Raw genomic sequence first — 20073 nt, 5'->3', positions numbered from 1 at the left:
ACATGTTTAGTTTTGAGAAACAGACTGATGGGGGACCTGATAAGTCTTCAGATATGTTAAGGACTTTTAGAAAGAGGATGGTGATCAACTGTTCTCCATAACCACTGAAGATAGGACAAGAAGAAATGAGCTTAATCTGCAGCAAGGGAGGTTTAGGTTAAATACCAGAAAAAAAAATCTAATCAAAAGGGTAGTTAGGCTCTGGAGGGAGGTTGTGGAATCCCTATCATTGGAAAGTTTTAAGAACAAGTTGGACAAACACCTGTCAGGGATGATTTAGCTTTACTTGGTCCCACCACAGTTCAGAGGGCTGGACTCAATGACTTCTTGAGGTCCCTTCCAGCTCTACATTTCTATGATTCTATATCTTAGGGCTTGTCTATACATCCCAATCAATGCAGCAGGATCAACTGAGCAGGTCATTTAGACCCATTCAATTGGTGGGAGATGGGCTTTCCGGTCGATGCCATTAATCCAGCTCCCCGAAAAGAGTAAGGCTGCATCAATGGGAGGGTACCTCCCATCAACGCAGTGCCATGTAGACACAGTGGTACATCAATGTAAGTATGTCGACGGGAGATACACAAGCCATAGTACATAACTTGCGTATATTCCATTGACCATCAGTGGCAGTGTAGACCAGGCCTCAATCTTTAAAGACAAAACCCTCTGTAGAGGCATAGGGCCTCACATACTTTGCTTCAGCCTAGTCTCTAGCCTTTCCTGCTACTTGTCCTCGGGTCAACTGAAGCCCTAATCCAAAACCTGTCAAAATCAATGGGAATGATTTCATTGATTTAGTGAACTTTGGATCAGTCACTAGTACCACTGACATTTAATCACACATTGCTGAAATAGAAACTAACCAAATAATCATTAAGGGAAAATACTAATGGCAGCACTTCTCCAATTATGTACTACAAGCCTAACTTTCTTAGCTTTGCTAAAACTGCAAATATGACTTCGTATTGCCTCACCTTATCTTTATCCAATTTTTAACTCCTTTCCTTAAAGTAGCAGTGAAGCTTTCACAATTCAAACATTGAAATCCTAAACTTTCTGTAGTCAAATCATAAACCAGAATCTGGAGTTGATCACATTCAAGATCAGATTTTAGGCATTCAAATTTAAATAATAATAGACAGAATTTTAATCAACATCCTGGGCAAATTACAAAGTTTGCCTGCACTTATTGTGAATTGTTTCCATTTCATAGTGATATTTTCTTGGTCTGAGCAAAGGCAATATAAGATAGGATCTATAATTTGTCTTCATCCTGAAGTTTATAAAAAAATAAATTGTCTGGAAGTGAAACTTGTTGGATCCGGTCAATCTTTTTTTGTTTTCTTTTTTTGGCTAATGCTAAGATAGCCAGTCCGGCACTGTCTTTATGTGAGAACATTATAGACAAAAAAATCAATTAGTAATTAGACTTTAAAATGTATGTGGTACTACTAACAATAACAATATTAAAGATGCCATAAAATATTATGCTGCTTAACTCTGATTAGATATAAAATTAGATAAGGCAATTTACTCAGCTACAAAGCTGACAGTTTTGAAAATAACCCAACGAATCCATCAGTTCATGATATAAATCAATCTACTAATACTTTCCATGCATTGTTAATCCAGATTTTAATTTTTAACGTCTGCTCCCATCCCACAAACAAAATTCAGTTATATATTCATCTTAAAGGTGAACTGAAAAGAATATTTGTTTAGTTTGATGAGTTCCAGAGGGGTAGCCATGTCAGTCTGTTTTTAGCAAAACACTGTGGCACCTTAAAGACTAACAAATGTATTTGGGCATAAGTTTTTGTGGGCAGAAACCCACTTTGTCGGATGCATGAAGTGGAAATTTCAGTTTGGTAGGTATATATACACATGCAAGGATGGGTGAGTTACCTCACAGTGAGGAGGGCAAGTATTAATGAGGTAAATTCAATCAGGGTGGATGAGGCCATTCACAACAAAAACAACGAGAGTCCTGTAGCGCTTTAAAGACTAACAAATTTAATTTCTGCAGGCATAAGCTTTCGTGGGCTATAACCCGCTTCGTCAGATGTAAGGAATAGAAATGAGATAGGAAGTATATATATACATATAAGGGTAAGGAACAACTATGGGGAAGTTAGGTATAAGCAAAGTCCATTCAGTTAGAGTAGTTGAGGCCTATTCACAACCAATGATTAGGAGGTGAGAATGTGTGAACAGTGATGATTACTTCTTGTAATGAGATAACCATTCCAAGTTCCTATTTAGACCCAGTTTGATTGTGTCAAGTTTGCAGATGAGTTCCAGCTCTGCAGTTTCTCTTCTGGGAAATTGAAGTGCTCTCCGACTGGTTTATGGATATTACCATTTTTTATATCTGATTTATGTCCATTTATTCTTTTGCGTAGTGACAGTCCGGTTTGGCCAATGTACATGGCAGAGGGGCATTGCTGGCACATAATGGCATATATTACATTAGTAGGTGTGCAGATGAATGAGCTCCTAATGGTGTGGCTGATGTGGTTAGGACCTGTGATGGTGTCACTAGAGTCAATGTGTGGGTAGAGCTGGCAATGGGGTTTGTTGCAGGGGTATGTTCCTGGGTTAGTGGTGTTCTTGTATGGTGTACAGTTGCTGGTGAGTATTTGCTTCAGGTTGGGGGGCTGTCTGTAAGTAAGGATAGGTCTTCTTCCCACAGCTTGAGCGAGTGAGGGATCATCTGCTAGGATAGGTTATAGATCCTTAACGATGTGTTGGAGAGATTTTAGCTGGGGGCTGTAGGTGATGGCCAGTGGTGTTCTGTTGTTTTCTTCATTGGGTCTGTCCTGTAGTAGGTGACTTCTGAGTACCCGTCTGGCTCTGTCATTGCTCCGATCCCTCAGTCAGAGACAAATACCTACAGGATCTCCATAAAACATTCTTAAAACTACAACACCCACCTGGAGAGGTGAAGAAAGAAATTGACAAAGCCAGACGGGTACCCAGAAGTCACCTACTACAGGACAGACCTCAACTACTCTAACTGACTGGACTTTGCTTATACCTAACTTCCCCATTGTTGTTCCTTACCCTTAGATGTTGTGATGGGGCCAGTCCTGACGGCTATAGGAGGGTGCTAGAAGGCATATATATCAGCCCCAGGCTTACCAAATTCCTGTTCCCTGGGTAACAGAGCCAGGGTTACTCCAGGTTAATTGGGTCACCTGAAACCAGTTAAGGAGCTTGTCACAGCAGGTAAAAGACTATGTTTCAGGCAGGCAAGGGCAGCTGAGAGGGAGTTGAGTGGAGGAACAGAGTGGAGCAGAGTAGAGCTGCTACAAGGCATGGAGCTAGGGTGGGTGTTGCGACAGCACCCAGCCACGGGAGTGAAGGAGAAGCCCGTCCAGGCAAGGCCGGAGGACACCAGCCCCAAAAGCCTGAAGGAGGACCACAAGCAGGGGGGCCGTGGACAGGCGACCCAGGGAAGATAGTAGCCCATGGACTAAGCTGTTTGAGGCTACTCCTCGCAGGGTCCCTGGGTAGGGGCCCGGGAAAGAGGGCGGGACCAGGGCCCCCCCGCTCCCACCCAGCCACACACCAGTGTAGCCGAAGGGAGCGCAGACCACGGGGTCAAACAGGCCCACCTCGCCACAATGTATATATATACCCCCTATCTGATTTCTATTCCTTACATCTGATGAAGTGGGTTGCAGCCCACGAAAGCTTATGCTTGCAGAAATTAAATTGGTTAGTCTTTAAAGTGCTACAGGATTCTCGTTCTTTTTGCTGTATACAGACTAACACGGCTACCCCTCTGGAACTTTCCGCCATTCACAACAGTTGATGAATGTCAAAGGAGGGAACATTATTTTTTGTAGTGGGCTAGCCAGTCTCCCAGTCTCTGTTGAGACCTAGTCTGATAGTGTCAAGTTTGCAAATGAGTTCCAGCTCTGCAGTTTCACACTGGAGTTTCTTTTTGAAGTTTTTTGTTGAAGTATGGCAACTTTCAAGTCTGTTACTGAGTGTCCAGGGAGATTGAAGTGATTGACAAAACAATATATTTTTAGCATGGGCAAAAACAATATATTTTTACAAGGCAGTTCAGTGGGAAGATGCCAACATATTTTTAATGCAATGGTAATAATCGTTATGATATAGGCAGAGCTGGAGCACTAACCATTATTAAGGTTGCCCAACACTTCCCAATATAAAGACCCTGTTTTCTTTAGCTTATAACTTTACTGAACTCTAATCATTCAGGCTGAAATTTTCCATTCTGAACTTCTGCCTCAGGGTGATTTTTTTTTTCTTTTAAATTTCAGCCAAAATAGTTCAGCTGCTTCTGACAATGAAGCTAGGGAAAAATATATTGTTTTGCCCACACTAAATTCTTGAGTGCTTTATTTTGAAAATGTCTAGTGTCCCTATGGATTGGAGCAGAGACTTGGCAGAGGGGTGGCCTTTGTGTTAAGGTTGTATCTTTTTCCACTTGTGTGGAAAATTTGGCCAAGTTGTAAGCCCTTGAAAAATTGCAGTTTGCTCATGCTCAGAAGAGATTGCTAGAATTTAACACTAAAAAGTCCTCACTGAGCATGCTTGAGCTTCTCACAACTCCTAATGTTGACCAGACTGCACATACACAATCTCCACAGAGAGACAGAGCATGTGCCATTCCCTTTCAGCTCCTACTTGTGACTGGGCTGTGCATGCACCATTTCCATAGAGTGACTGAGCATGTTCCCACCAGCCGAGGGCTACATGGTCAAAGCTGGTCTTTCCCTGGAATGATTGCTCCTGGTTGCTGCAACCCAGGGTGGGGCAGGGCCCTGGAACTGAGAGTATTGAATCTGTCTCTCCTGTGCTCTCAATAACCCGCCCTCCCTTCCCCCCCGCATCCAGACAACGTGGAGGAGGAAACCATCTGACTTAAATGCAGAGGGGGCAAAACCCAGTCCTAGGGCATTACAGAGAGGGCTGGGGGAGTAAATTGGGACAAGGAATCTGGGGAGTGGAAACTGGGACTGACTGGGCAAAGGGATTGGATTTGGGAGCCAGGGAGGAAAATGGGGTCGGAGACAGGGAGATTGGATGGGATGGGATGGAGAGATACTAAAATCAGATTACAGGCTAGAGCAGACAGACTAGTAGGGAAAGGAGTCTGGGGCTGGGAATCAGTGGGATGGAGAGAAGGAGGGGGTGGAGGGATGTTGTCTGTGCAACCCTTAATCCAGGCTCCTTGTGCATTTGCATTATAATGAAGTGTTTGATGACAAGATCACATACTATGTTTTCCATTGGACTCCTGTCTCATTCAGCAAACAGAATGGACAGTGCTAATTTAATGATCAGCTTTTCAATATTTTAATTCCTCCTTGCTATTCAATGTGTGGCCTTAAGCCTTATTTGCTGCACACTATTCAAAACCTGCACTGAGGACAGAATTATTAATTTTCTCATAGGCCTTTCTATGGCACTCATCAGTCTAGTACCTGAATGCTTCACAGACATTAGTGAATTTTCACAAAACTCCCCATGATATAGAGAGGTATTAGCCCCATTTTGCAGATGGGAATTTGGAGCACAGAGATGTTAAGGTAAAAAAATCCACTAATTTTGGATGCCTGATATGAGATACCTAGGACCTGATTATTCACAGTAATTTTCATTATAAGCACTTCCTACATTCAATGTCCACTGAATTCAGTTGCAGATGTGAGTGCTCTACACTCGTGCCAATCAGACCCAGAGTTCAAATCAGACACACAGAAAATGAGGAACATACAATTAGTGACCACAATATGTGAAGGTGATTTGCCCAGCATCATACAGGAATTCTCACAGAGGCATGGATAGAGACCAGTTCACCAGGACAGCATTCAACTGCCTTAACCATGAGACCATCCTTTTCTTTTCCTGCAACTCCCTACCTCGTTCACTACACACCACCTTCAACAAATGAGGCAGGGGTCCTACAGACAACCGCTTTCTCTATACAATGCTGATTCATCCCCAGCACAGATATATCCTATGTATTGAATGAGGCGGGGTCCTGTGGAAAAAATAATATGTGGTCATATAATTAAATACTACAATATTGCATCTGCACAAAGGAACTGAATTAAGGTTGCACAGGCAAATTTATTTCTGACACTTCCTAACTTTTGTGTGCTTGACTTTGCAACCTTAACAATAAAAACAAGAGTCCTGTAGCACTTTAAAGGCTAACAAATTTAATTTCTGCAGGTATAAGCTTTCATGGGCTGCAACCCACTTCGTCAAATGCAAGAAATAGAAATCAGATAGGAGGTATATATTTACATCCAAGGATAAGGAACAACATTTGGATGTGTATGTATATGTGTATATATATATATATATACACACACCCCCTATCTGATTTCTATTTCTTGCATCTGATGAAGTGGATTGTAGCCCACGAAAGCTTATGCCTGCAGAAATAAAATTTGTTAGTCTTTAAAGTGCTACAGGACTCTCATTGTTTTTGCTGTATACAGACTAACACGGCTACCCCTCTGGAACTTTTAACCTTAATAATGTTCTTTTAACATACGGTTTTGTGTGTAATTAATAAAAAATATTACTAAGCGTTTACAGCATATAGTGCAACTTCTGTCTCAGGATAGCTGAGGATCGTCTATTGAGGATATCCATTTTGTTAAGATGAATTGCAAATTCCAATGTGCTTGAAAAAAATTTAAAGAACTCGTACAACATTTTTTCTTTCAGTTTCTGCTACAATTAAATGGTATAACAGTTAACACTTATTCAGCAACATCCTGTCTTAAAAGACTAGCCAAAAATATCCCTAAACCTAGAGCCAAATCCTGCAAATCTCATCTTTATTCTGCATTTAGTCCCATTTACTTCAGTGGAGATTGTGTGCTAAATCCAACTCACATAACAGTCCATTGAAAATCCCCCTTGACATCAATGGGTGTTAGATCAGGCCATAGTGATGAAGAAAAAACATGAAAGATTGTGAGATCAGGACCATACGGAGTACTGTTGTGCTCCACCTTTGTTAGAAGGTTGGCTGCATTAAGCAGCCTTTTTTTTTTTTTTTTTATTGGTTGGTTCTTTAAGTAGTCTCACATCAATTATTGCTGTGTTTATATATTATTAAAGTCCCAGGTAACAGTAAAGACGTATAATATTTTCAAAACCTTCTTTTAATCTACATTGTGATTATAGTATGAAATAATTTTCAGAATAGTTTTCTAAAAAGATGACATGTAAGCCTTGATCTGTCCTCCCACTATATGGATTTCAGAGCTAGGAAGCCCTGTATGTTAGGGTGAATTCATATTCACATCCATATCACGCCACCTTGACCTCTGCTGTTTAATATACTGAAAATAGGTAGCAGTGTTTGCTTGCAGCATTTTTTTGATGGGATTCTAAATAAACTCTCCAGATTTGGTCTTTCACTCACCTATCTTAAACAGTTGTTGTACGTCTGGACTTAAGGTGACCCATCTGTTATCAAATAGCTATTTATGTGTGTTTAAATGAATCTTTGTTACTGTGTTCAGACAAATACCATTTATTTGTTTTTCCCATTTGATTATTTGTCCAATTCTTTTTTGAATGGAGAATGAAATACCTTAAACTATCATTAAAAGATGTGCCCTCTGCTTATCTAATTCTGCGTACATTGCAGTGACACTTCACTAATTTGAGTCTCCACTAGAAACTCTTCCATTTAATACAGAATTCCTGAGACATAAATTACAGACATTTCAAGAACCACCTCCTAAATAGGGTGAATTTTTCCTTTGAGTGCTTAAATTTGATGTGTAAAAGTTAATACTTTTAAACTGAAATCTCTCTCAAATCTAAGACTTCTAATTAAAAGGCTTGTTATACTAAATTGGCTTTTTTCCAGAAGATTCTCCATCATCAACATTTATTATTGTCATGTTTTAGAAATTCATTCCTGTTGACTCATTATGGCAGACTTTTTTCTTAAAGAGCTTTCATTCTCACAAAATTATGAACTCTCACATGCAGGACCGAAAACTCAGTGGTGGTCAAGGAGCTAAGGAAGGGTCGGTGCAAGGGTGACTTTCAGCCACCTTTACACTCTCCCTGTCCTCAGGCAATTCAGCACTAGGTCAATCCCATGCAGTAAATTAGATCAGTTTTCAGGCAGTTCCATCTTGTGCCAGTTGGCCATGACCCCGTGTACCTTCTGTTGGCTGCAAGGAGGAGGAATGGTATATGAGTCATTACAGCTGCTGTATATCATGGGAAGATCCCCCTGCTGAATGTGATCTAAGCCTGCCCCAACACTACCCTGAACATAACCATATTCAAAGTTGGCAAAGAGCTCTCTCCCCAGTTCACAGAGTCATTGGGCTGCTGCTCCATCCACACCTGGTAGCACTGGGTTGTACTGAATGGTAGACCTTGTTTTGTGAATTTCATTTATTGTGCACTAATGAGATGCATGACTGATAGATAGAGATGTGTGCAGGAAAAACATGGATAAAATGTTCAGCATATTATGTCGATACTAAGATAACCATCATGACTTTATTCAGTACAGGAGGTTTTCAGCCACAGTCATGCTGTAATACACATTAAAAATGTCATGGTATGTAATTTCACTGCAGTCACTAGCTAGTTCTCAAATGAAAATGTCATACAAACAGAAATACCAGAAAGATTTATGGGACCTTATGCTGCCTGCTTCTTATTTACAATGTCACCTGAAAGTGAGAACCAGAATTTTGCCTTCCAAAATCTGAGAGGGATGAGGTGTGGAACATTCTGTGAGAAGTCTTAAAAGAGCAACACTCGGATACAGAAACTATAGAACTCAAACTGCCAAAAAAGAAAATCAACCTTCTGTTGGTGACATCTGACTCACATGGTGAAAATGAACATGCATCAGTTCACACTACTTTGGATCGTTATCAAACAGAACCCATCATCAGCATGGAAGCATGTCCTCTGGAATGATGGTCAAAGCATAAAGGGGCATACAAATGGTTAGCATATTTGGCATGTAAATACCTTGCAACACCAGCTACAACAGAGCCATGAGACTGCCTGTTCTCACTTTCAGGTGACATTCTAAATAAGAAGTGGACAGCATTCTCTCTTGTAAATGTAAACAAACTTGTTTGCCTTAGTGATTGGCAGAACAAAAAGTAGGACTGTGTGGACTTGTAGGTGCTAAAGTTTTACATTATTTTGTTTTTGAGTGCACTTATGTAAAAAAAAAAGTCTACATTTGTAAGTTGCACTGTCACGATAATGATTGCACTACAGTACTTGTATGAGGTGTATTGAAAAATACTAATTTTTTATTTATCTTTTTTACAGTGCAACTATTTGTAATAAAAATAATACTATAAAGTGAGTACTGTACACTTTGTATTCTGTGCTGTAATTGAAATCAATATATTTGAAAATATAGAAAAACATGCAAAAATATTTATAATAAATTTAAATTAGTATTCCATTATTGTCCAACAGTGCTATAAAAACTGCAATTAATCGCAACTATTTTTTAATCTAGTTAATTTGTTTTGCATTAGTCGCTTGAGTTAACTATGATTGACAGCCTTAATTCTTATTAATAGAACTTGAACTCCTTCTTATGTGCCTACTTTTACTGTAATATATTTAAAGCTACTTATCTTACATGCTAGCCAAGATCTTATTTCCGCCTCCTCCACCTCTTATATATTACATTTGGGGCCTTGTTTACTCCATGATTCCACCATTACCCATACAAATACACTCCAGAATCTCTACTTTCATTTAAGAAAGAAAGAAATTTCTACTCCTTATGGTTGCAACAGAAAACCCCCAAACTGAGGGCCTGGGCATAAGGTCCATTGAAAACAATTGGTGGATTCCCTTTGACCTCAGTGGACTTTTGATCACGTCTTAAGTACAACCCAACTCAGTGACGTCTGCCTGAGTCTACAGATGTAGCTCTGAGAGATGTAGATTGCTCCACTCACTGCTGTTAATTTTGAAAGTTAATGATGCAAATATCATTATCAACATTGCTAATTCTTAATGAAGATAATTACAATATCCAACCAGCTTATCCCACAATCCTATACTTCCTTCCCAGGTGTCAAAAGCACCACTACCTCCTGCCCAGTGGCCTGATTCTTTCCGTAATAAAGCCACACATTTTCAGTATAAAATTCTTCAGCCACTGAAAATTGAAAATGTAGGCATTGAATAAAATAAACTGAATGAAATATCAAATTATATAGCAGAGGGAATACTGCAGTTATTGTACTATTCATTTTCATAGTTAGTTCAATAACAAAACTATTTTTTAACTTTTGTGAAGCTGCCACAAAATTTTCAGACTGCTGTACTGGACTGTTTATCTTCCTAAAGAATTTGTGTCAAGCTTGGTGCAGAGTAAATGGGTACTATGTTATCTAATGCCATATAAAAAACTAAATTGATAGTTAGTTTGGTCCTTATGTACTTTCATCTCAGAAAACATTGACTATATACTGCTATATAATATGGTATGTGGAATTTACGCCTTTGTGCAACTGACTAGAAATTGCAAATATAAATCCCAGTCAGTGAGATCCCACATGAGTACAGAGATCTGTGCTAGTGGATTATCGTTATAGCCAGTCCTTCAGTACATTAACTATAATTTCTTTTTATATTTTACAGACACAATTTGTAATTTGAAAGACAAAGAGTCAATTTAAGTGTGTGTTAAAATTAAAAGGGAAAAGTTAAAATGTTCACCCTAAGGATAAATCTTTCTATTTTGTAGCTCAGTATGATTGTTATTGTTTTGTTTTAGAGAAGACTTTTCAGTGTATATTAGGACAGTTGTTTTAGAGATATGTTAAAATAAGAACTTATACTCAAAACTCTATCTACACCCAAATCAAAGGTTTTTCTGTGGCTTGAAAAGATCCCTTAACATTTTCCTTTTACATGCCTTGACCCTGATGGTGAAATCCACCTATATGCTCAGGGTCAGCCCAAGGGTTTTGTACCTCCAAGTCCCATTTTAACCTTCAAAGGAAGAATTTCACCCTGAGTGATTCCAACCAGGGTGGGAAGAAGAAATGTTAGTCATGACCCCTGAAGTTCTGAGACCCTAAACTCTTCTGAAGTCATTGGTATCTGAGTCCTAAGCAACAACTCACGATCATTGTGAGAGAGATTATTTTATAGCACAGCTGGAGGTAGGATGTATCAGAAGATTTTCAGGCTCATTAATAGTGATAAAAAAGTCTTTAGACACTTAAACAAGCATCTGTGTGTTTTGCTAAACTTTTGAACCTTTGGAATATTACTAATTGCTCATATATATAGGGTAATGTTTGCAGTTCATATTCAGCTAACTAACTCCCTTTGGAGGCTAGCAGAATTTGTCCCTATGCTATGCTGTTCATTGGGCATTGACAGTGTGCTTACTGTTCTGTAGATAAATGACTCACAGCCCTTGCTCCAAATTGCTCACTATACAGTACAGACCAGACAAACAAGTTCTGCAACTGCATGTTATTTCAGGTGGCACTGTGGCAGTACAAGTTTGAAGCAGTTTAGGAGCATTGCAGAGATTGTTGTTGAAAGGCTTTGTGAAATAAGTGTGCTCTGCAGTGTGTGCTTTATTCAGCAGTGTTTGGATGTGGAGAATGTCTCTGTTTCAATAAACAACTACTTATTTCTAGAGCAATCAGAATCCTGCATAAGGGTTGGTTACATAAGTTAAAACTAGCCTGGCCAATTTTCAACCATGCACAGAGGGTTTTTTTAAGAACAGGAAAGGTCAGTGCCTCAAATCTGTTTTATAGAGCAGCAGGCTGAAATACAATGATCACAGACTGAAGATAAGGAAGGACCTAGCACTGTGGAGTTAAGAGAAACTGCTTTACACAGAAGGATTAGTGTATATGGAATAGAATACAAAAGGCAGTAATAAAAGCTGCAACATCCAGAAATCTATGCAGTAATAAAAATGATTTAAGAAAAAAAATTACAGGGTACTAATACTGCCTGCATAGTGCAATGGGCTTACATGGGCCACATGATACCCTTTTGGTCCTGAAATGTCTGTGATGACAAACTTCTAAATGTCTACATTACCCTTCCACATTCCTCTGTATCTGATTTACTCCATCTAGAGCAGCGGTTCCCAAATTGTGGGTCGTGACCCCCAAGTGGGGTCGCTTCATCAACAGAACAGGCAATCTGGAGCATGCGGTAGACGCCGTTTTACAAAATAGCCTCCTCCGCACAGAGTGACCTCACATGCATCACATGCACCAGGTCACGCTGCCCGGTGGAAGCTATTTTGCTCTATGTGCGCTGTATGTGCGTGAGCTCATGCAGTCCAGAGGACGCCATTTTGTAAAGCATGTGGCATGACCTTGTATGTACAGTGTGTGTAAGGTCACACGGCAGGGAGGACACCATTTTTAAACGGCAACTTCCATGCTGACTGGAGTAGTGAGAAACAACACATCTGAAAATGGGGTCATGCAGGGAAAATGTTTGGGAATCGCTAATCTAGAGCCTAGCCCCATTTGTATAATATCCACAGGTCCAATCCTCTAGTCTGGCTGAGCTGCACTTGGTGCAGAACCCAAGGGGAAAAGGAACAGAGGTGGGTTTCTTCCATCTTTGGGCTCCCTCCATCTCTGGGACTGCCAGAACCTGGATGACCCTCTGAGCTGCTCTAGTTTATGTCTGCTGGTAATGGTTGCCAAAAAATGGTATACCAGCTGGGTGTCACTGAAGTGCAGCATTGTTACAGCCACAGTCCCTTCCTTGGGGCCCCACATATTCTGTTAGGCTGGGCGTGAGGTGTATTGTGTTAATTTAGACGGAATATATAGGCCAGAGATGTTAACATAGCCCAGTCATTGTCTAACATTAAACAGTTTTAAACAAGGTTTAGGCTACACAGACCTCAATCTGCTTATGCTATGGTGCACACACCATTCAAAAAATCCTTTAAAACTTTTTATTAAAGATACAGAAAAGAAGGAAAAACAGTTAAAGCTTTTGAAATGTTAAGTATTAAATAAGGCTTTTATTTTTTTTATTTTTATATTTATATTTATATTTATTTATTTATTTATTTTTATTTATTTATATTTATTTTTTTATTTTTATCTTGTGCCCTTTCCCGTTAGCTGGAGAGAGTTTTTAAAAGGAAAAATCACCTTGTTTGACAGTCTTTTTAGATGGTGTCAAAGATGGTAATAACTGCCATTTTTGGGGACAAGAGAAGTTGTTAATTGAGATGAGCTATAGCTGTCATTGTTGCTGTTGTTAGAGTCCAATCCCATTCCCTAGAAGACAAAATAAGACACATACACACACACACACACAAAAGGGAAGAGAAAAGAACAGAAAAGATAGAAAATGCAGCTGATGCTGATTCTTACAACCTTGCTGTTGGAGGCCCTGGCAAACTTGTAGCAGCATCAGGCTGTTTAGGGCATTGCTTTTAGTTGCCTCTTTCTGGTCACAGGCTTATAGAGCAGTGTTGCCAAATATACAGTCTTGGCAGCTAAACCAAACTCTTATTAGACAGAAGGCAAAAGGAGAGAGATAGGAAAGAAAAGAAATAAGGTGTGGAAAAAAAGGGCATGTGGGTGAGGAAAAGGACACACAGTCTCACATCCCAGGTAATATTTGGGGTTTAGCTGAAGCCGATGGATGTGGCGGTGTCATCTGGGTCCCTTTCCCTGGCCCAGTCTTGACAGGACAACTCTCAGGATTAGGACAAACAAGGTCAGGGTCCCAGGATGGTGGGTGGCAGCCATGATGGTGAAGCGCACTCTAGTAGCCAATTTTTCTCCCCAAAGTCTTTTTCTTAAGGACCCCAGAAAGGGAGTGAAGGGTGGAATAACCCATCCACTCATTATTTTGTCCACCAATTAGGCCTAATATCTGACATACCAATTTTGGTTTATGAATTTTTGATCCTCAGATCCTCTTGTTTACCAGGAATGATCCTAACCCAGTCCTTGAGTTATATCAATAGGCCTTTTGGTTTGGACTAACTCAGTATTTCTGTCTCCCTTTCCTACCTTTTCCCATCAAAACTTACTATTATAGGTTATTGTGACATCTTATGAACTTTCACTTACTTTTTACAGTTGAGCTCACAATTAGGGTAAATTTGTAGGCCCAACTATCACAACTGATGGGGGGATCTTGCAGGCGTCACAGAGCTAGCTGTTCCGACTCAAGGACTCTGCCATCCCCAGCTGTCTAGTTAGGCCAGGTTTGCAGCCTGTTTACATTGCTGGAGCAGTACAAGGGGGCTGGATCAGCTTGAAAATATGATGCATTATTTTTTTGAACATATGCAGCGCCACATCAGGTATCCAGCATGGCTTCGATCAGGCACCCTGAGGATTAAAGTAAAAGTATTATTTAATTCATAGATGTATATTCTTTCAATGTGTTTTCCATTTAAATTATGTAAAATAGGGCTGACCAGGGCACACATCCAGGAACAGGCAAGCATACATAGCCATAAAAGGCATCATTGCTAACTCATAAAACTGAAATGGGGAGATGCAGCCAACATAAAAGACAGGAGGTGTGGATTCAAGTTTCTAATAAAAATAACTTTTATACAAGAGAAAGAGTCAGCCTTTATATAACTCATCATTAAAAAGCCTATACTATGTCATTATTTAACCAAAAATCCTTGCTGGGGTGTGTGTGTGTGTGTGTGTCCGTCCGTCCGTCCATCCGTCCCCCCCAATCATTGTTTAGTAAAATGAAAACTGTTTTGATGACTGCCTAAGGTTTTCATTTCAGGTGATGTGGAAAAAAAATACTGTTTTGGATTAAGCACAAAGTGAATGCTGTTAGCATATGAAAGACCTGATTACATATAAATAGGGCCCTTACATATCACACACCAAAATATAACCTACATAGACGTGACTAGTCAAAGCTGTTTTTAATGTGATATTAAGCAAAATGAGATGGTGTTAATTAAAGCAGCAGCAAATCAATTTGCTAGAGATCTGAATTACAGTGATAAAGTCCCGTTAAACTGATTTAGAAAAAAATCTACAAATGTGATGCCATTCAGTATTTTAAGTAGAAATAAAAAGAGCAAGCACAAAAGCTTCTGATGTTTATGTATTTTCCTAGGTTACATGAAAATAGCAAATACTTTAAAAAGAAATGCCACTAAAGTTGTGCTTTTCATTATACTTTTGGGAAATGGCACTATTTCCATTAAACATGTAACATGTATTCTCTGTGCAAAATTTTTTTGTGTCTATATAAAACATACGTGCATCTAAATGCAATTTCCCCATTTGAATTTGAAAAGTTTTGATGATTGTTTACTTGAAAATTGAACATTTTCACTTGAAAATAATTCTATTTTTGCATAAAAAACTGCAACATTAGACAGGCTTGAACAAATAGGCACTTTAAAGGTGTGCAGAAGAGGAAGAGCTTTGTCACAAACAGGGTTTTACAAGTTCTCACAACTCTGGTATCATTAGTCACTATAACAAAGTTTATAAAATTTGATAAACATAGCGTAGACAAAAGCTCAATTTTTACAGGAACTGGATTCAAATTTGAGTTCCAAGGAGAAAATTCAGTCATAGATGCTCATGTAGTAAATGGAGCAAAATAAGAACATTTAGTACAAAAGCACTGTGGCTTGATAGGTTGATAATTGCACTCATAACCCTGAGTTCCTTGAAATGGCATCCTATATTTCAGTTTTCAACCATTTTGGTCCCAGTTCATTAAATAATATGAACTCTACTGAGAGAAAAACATGAAAAGCAGATTTCATTTTAGAACTAGATGTATGTTGTTTATTCCTGAAATATTTTTTCCTCAAATACAAGTACCTGAAATATTCTTCTCTCTAGAGTATAAGCGGCTATTTCTTCATTATATAAGCAAGGTATATAGAGCCCAAAAAGAAGAGAGGAAGAGTGGAAGGACCACACTCCAGACCATAGCATACTGTATAGTACTTATGCTCATTTTAAAAAGGAAAGCAAAGTGGAGGTGTTTCACATTATAGAAGGGTAAGATTGAGACACTTTTACCTGGCTAGACAATCAATGCTGGCAAAAGATCAGTCCTGGAATCATTTATGTGAGTAATCATTGTTCTTATCAGTAGTATCTTTGCATTTGATGCACAAGGGAGGACTTGCAGGATTTGGTCCTAATACACTGCTTGAAGAATGATTCATGTGTGCTAGCCGTCAAAGACTTGAACGTCTCCTTCAGGAAATCCGGTCAGCAGTACAAGATGTGATATTGTTCTTGCAGTTTCTGGGGAAGAGGATAAATAGGTGAATGCACTATCTCTGGAGATCAGAGTTCAAATCTCAATTCTGGAATGAGCACAGATGAATGTTTCGATCTCTTGACTTAGACAAACACAATTTGGCTTGCCTGGCGGTCTTTGTTCAAGGGAAGCCTGGGATGGAATAGGGGAGGTGGCTCACATGCGTGCTGTAATTCATTCAGATTATGTTCATGATTAATCCACTTCCACTTCAAGGAAAGTTAGAAAGGAGAAATGAAATTTGGACTGCTGATCAAAGGGTGAATTTACTTCAGTCCAAACAGAGGCTCAGGCTGCATCCTTGAGGAGCTTTAATATTTCTCTCCAACAAGCCCCAGGGTTAAACAGGGAGCCTCCAGCTGGAAGATGGAACTGGAACTCCTAGTGAGCTTTGAGAGAACAGCACAAACAAAGTTACTGGCTTGGATGCTGGGTGACAGAGCAGTTTGAAAGTTTGATTGTCTATTGCAAATTGGTTTTCAGAAGGGCATTTTGCAGCTCTTTTATTCACGCTATGGCTCAGAAGCACCTGTTTGAAGACCTGAGGAAAACCATCTGGTTCCAAAATGTGTTAAACATATGTTCAGAAATCAAGTTCAAGAGCAGACCTACAAAATGCCAACAGAACTAGAGCTAAGTATGATGAGTTTATTCCTTCCTGCATATCCAATTGTAGGGCTGGAAGGGACCTCAGGGAGGTCACCAAATCCAGTCTCCTGTGCTGAGGCAGAACCAAGTAAACCTACACCATCCCTGACAGGTGTTTGTCCAACCTGTTCCTAAAAACTTCCAATGATAGGGATCCACAACTTCCTTGGAAGCTTATTCCAGAGTTTAACTCTTTCCTAATATCTAGCCTAAATCTCCCTTGCTGCAGATTAAGCCCATTAATACTTGTCTTACTTTCAGTGGACACAGAGAATAATGCTTCAAGTCAGAGATTCCTAAGGAGTTACTTAAATTATTTTAAACCATATAAATGAAAGCCAGATACTGCTTTATCACATTCATTACCAGCAGCTCCTCTCATATACTAAAATAAGAAATGCTTTGACTCAGTTTTAGGTTACAAGGATAATATTGTTCTGTCACTTTAATTAAAACAGAATGCTGTTTAATCTGCTTACGGCATTAGTGACTTTTAGCATTTAATCAGGAGACTTTCCATAAAGCGCTTTTACCAAGAGGTTTGGAAGAATAAATGTAATGTTTGAGAAATGTTCACCACTGCAAGGAACAGGGCTTTGCATTTTTATATTAACTTGTTTAGAGCAGTGTTGCTGGGGTTTTTTTGACAGTTCAGTATTCTTAGTGAACAACTCCACAATCATTCAAGTAATGCAAGCCTGAACATACAACATGTACTCAGAAAAGTACAAAGAATAAGTTACTTGAAGAGAGTCTTTCTCACTGAGGACCTCTTGAAAAAGAGAGCATTTAAACAAACAGCACTTTACGTAGCCAGTAATTTTCTCTTCTTGTGCTAGTGTCACTGATTGTTGGTCATATTTGTGCTTGGATAAAAACTTTTATTCCCCTGTAGTCCAGGTTCTTTCTCTGCCCCAGACCTGCCTCAGCCATAATGCTTTGATACAGAAATAATTGGGTGAGGTTCTTTCGCCTATGTCGTGCAGGCCTGTGTTTAAAGGAGCAACTGCATACTTAGAGAAAAAAATTAAGCAATTCAATGTGAAGTAGCCTAGAACTCCAAGACAGCTCATATTTTCAAGTTTCTTTTGTAATTTCTATTTTTTTAGGCATTCTTGGGCCAAAGTTATCCCTGGCGCAACACCATTAAATCTATTCTTCCCGGGTTGAACCTGGCACCTGATTTCTGTTCTGTGTAAAATAAAGATAATGTTACTGCATTGCTGAGCTCCACCTTACTTTACTTTTTATATCATTTCACCTGGATAATTAAATCCAATCTTTGCCATCAACATAAACAGATATTTCTACCTTATTCGATTTTATGACATCTAGATTATTACATACACACACAAAAAGAGAAAAACAGTTCATTTGCCTTGGTTAAATTTGCTTTATTAAATTAGCTTTATTGAAATGCAGTTAAACACAAGAATACCCTGTTAACTTGTTAGTCCTGCCACCCTCCACATTCCACACTCTATCCAGAGTGCCCTTAGTGCTAAATGTAAAAATATTTTATTTCAATATGCATCTAGTAAATTGTACTGGGCTGGTAGTTTCATATGTAACTTTTTATTCCTCACTGGAAGACAAACAGCCCATTGAACCTTGTATCAGTTAGTCATTTGTATGAGCGTACTGAAAGCAAAGTCTTACCACGTGAGGAAGGATAATAGGGAACAGTTAGTTAAGTACAGTGCTTTTTCTGTAAGACATACAGCTTCAATGTACAACTGATAAATGTAAACTGTGCATTCTGAATCTCTAGTCGATTGTTCCTTTCAATGGTACTTATGACAGAAAAAAATCCAGCATTACAGTATTTTCCACTAATTTTCATTATTCCGCCCATTTTTTAAATTGAATTAAAATGCTGGGAGTGTATGTAAATTTCTAGGGCCAAATTCATCAATGGTATAGATGGATACTGCTGCATTGAAGTCAATGTTTTATATCTGTTTATACCAACAGTAAATTTTGCCTCTGACATTTTTGCGTAGAAAATATTTTCCTTCTCTTTAATAGTAAAATTACTTCTCTTTCTTCACATAGATAATCAACTGATCAGGCATTCCTGAACAACATTTCCAAGAAGTCTCCTTCACATAAATGAATCCTACAGGTAGGATGCTAGATTTTATTAATACCTTATATATTAATAATAGTAAATCAGTTATATCACAGTAAGATAATTACCTTAGTATTGGGCCTCTGTGGATACTAATACTGGATTTACTTAGTATTTCAACAGATGTTTCTAATTTTCATGCTCTGTAACTTTGTGCTCTTGTTTCTTTCCCTCTTAAAAGAAAATGTCAAGAAAGTTGAGATCCCAACATGACAAGTAAACATACAAACCTGGCAGGGGAATGAAACAGAGTCTTCAGATTGCCATGAAACTGGCAGAAAGAAAGATTGTCATTTATTAGCTTCATTTTTTGTTAGGAGAGGAAGGATGGTCATGTAATACAGGCACTAGACTGGGACTCAGTGTGTTTTGGAGTAAATCACTTCTCTCTCTGTTCCTTGGTTCCCTATCTGTAAAATGGGAATAATTATATTTTTCTATTTAGGTGCTGGATAAAAAAATATATTTAAGTGCCTAAGTTCCATTTTCAAAAGTGACTTTGGCACTTAGAGACTTAGGACCAGTTTTTTAAAGGTATTTAGGTGCCTAGCTCCCACTGGGCTTTTAAGTGCCTAAAGCCTGCCCTGAATGCACAAAAGGAATTAGGCACCCAAGTCCAGCTTTCAAGTGCCTATGTCCCAGTTTCAGCACCACTGCAATGCACAAATTTCCCACTGAACCCTGTAGGCACCTAAACTCAGTCAGTACCTAAGTTTTTGCTGTAAAAGTTCCCTTAACACTCATGTTTCTCCTTCTGATCACGCGCACTGCTGCCTCCCTCTAGGCAGACACCTATCTTCTGCCTCAGCTGAAGAGCAATTCACCAACCAGGGAAAGACTGGTGTTTTGGCTGCCTAAGTTGCATGCAGAGATCTGATCTGGTAGGCACTCTCTGAGCACACCTATCGGATCTAGCCCCTCAGGTGAATTTGCACAAAACAGGTTTGGTGGAAGGAGAGGAGGAGCTCCCTTATAGCTTTTAGCCCAGT

At 39.1% G+C, this 20073-nt stretch overlaps 1 protein-coding gene and 1 long non-coding RNA gene across 7 annotated transcripts in view; one reads left to right on the top strand and one right to left on the bottom strand.

The window, feature by feature from the left end:
- LOC137151198 (uncharacterized) overlaps positions 1-16915 on the bottom strand; it is a 41402-nt gene extending 24487 nt beyond the window's left edge. Inside the window, exons 1-2 of the long non-coding RNA XR_010919202.1 lie at positions 16059-16915; positions 14109-14372 (exon numbers count right to left, since the gene is read on the bottom strand). This is a non-coding gene — a long non-coding RNA (uncharacterized lncRNA). The remainder of the gene's footprint in view (positions 1-14108; positions 14373-16058) is intronic.
- The window catches only part of PRLR (prolactin receptor), a 143455-nt gene that overhangs the window by 76126 nt on the left and 47256 nt on the right, over positions 1-20073 (top strand). For all 6 annotated transcript variants that reach the window (XR_010919200.1, XM_067545510.1, XM_067545507.1 and 3 more), the window contains one exon: positions 19009-19078. The gene's annotated coding sequence lies outside the window, so the exon portion shown is untranslated. The remainder of the gene's footprint in view (positions 1-19008; positions 19079-20073) is intronic.

Source organism: Emydura macquarii, unplaced genomic scaffold, assembly GCF_026122565.2.
Source record: "Emydura macquarii macquarii isolate MOO-44397 ecotype Brisbane River unplaced genomic scaffold, CSIRO-AGI_Emac_v2 contig_1045, whole genome shotgun sequence".
NCBI lineage: Eukaryota > Metazoa > Chordata > Testudines > Chelidae > Emydura > Emydura macquarii.
The sequence above is the reverse complement of the archived record's forward strand: the minus strand, read 5'-3'. Positions and strand labels throughout refer to the sequence as shown.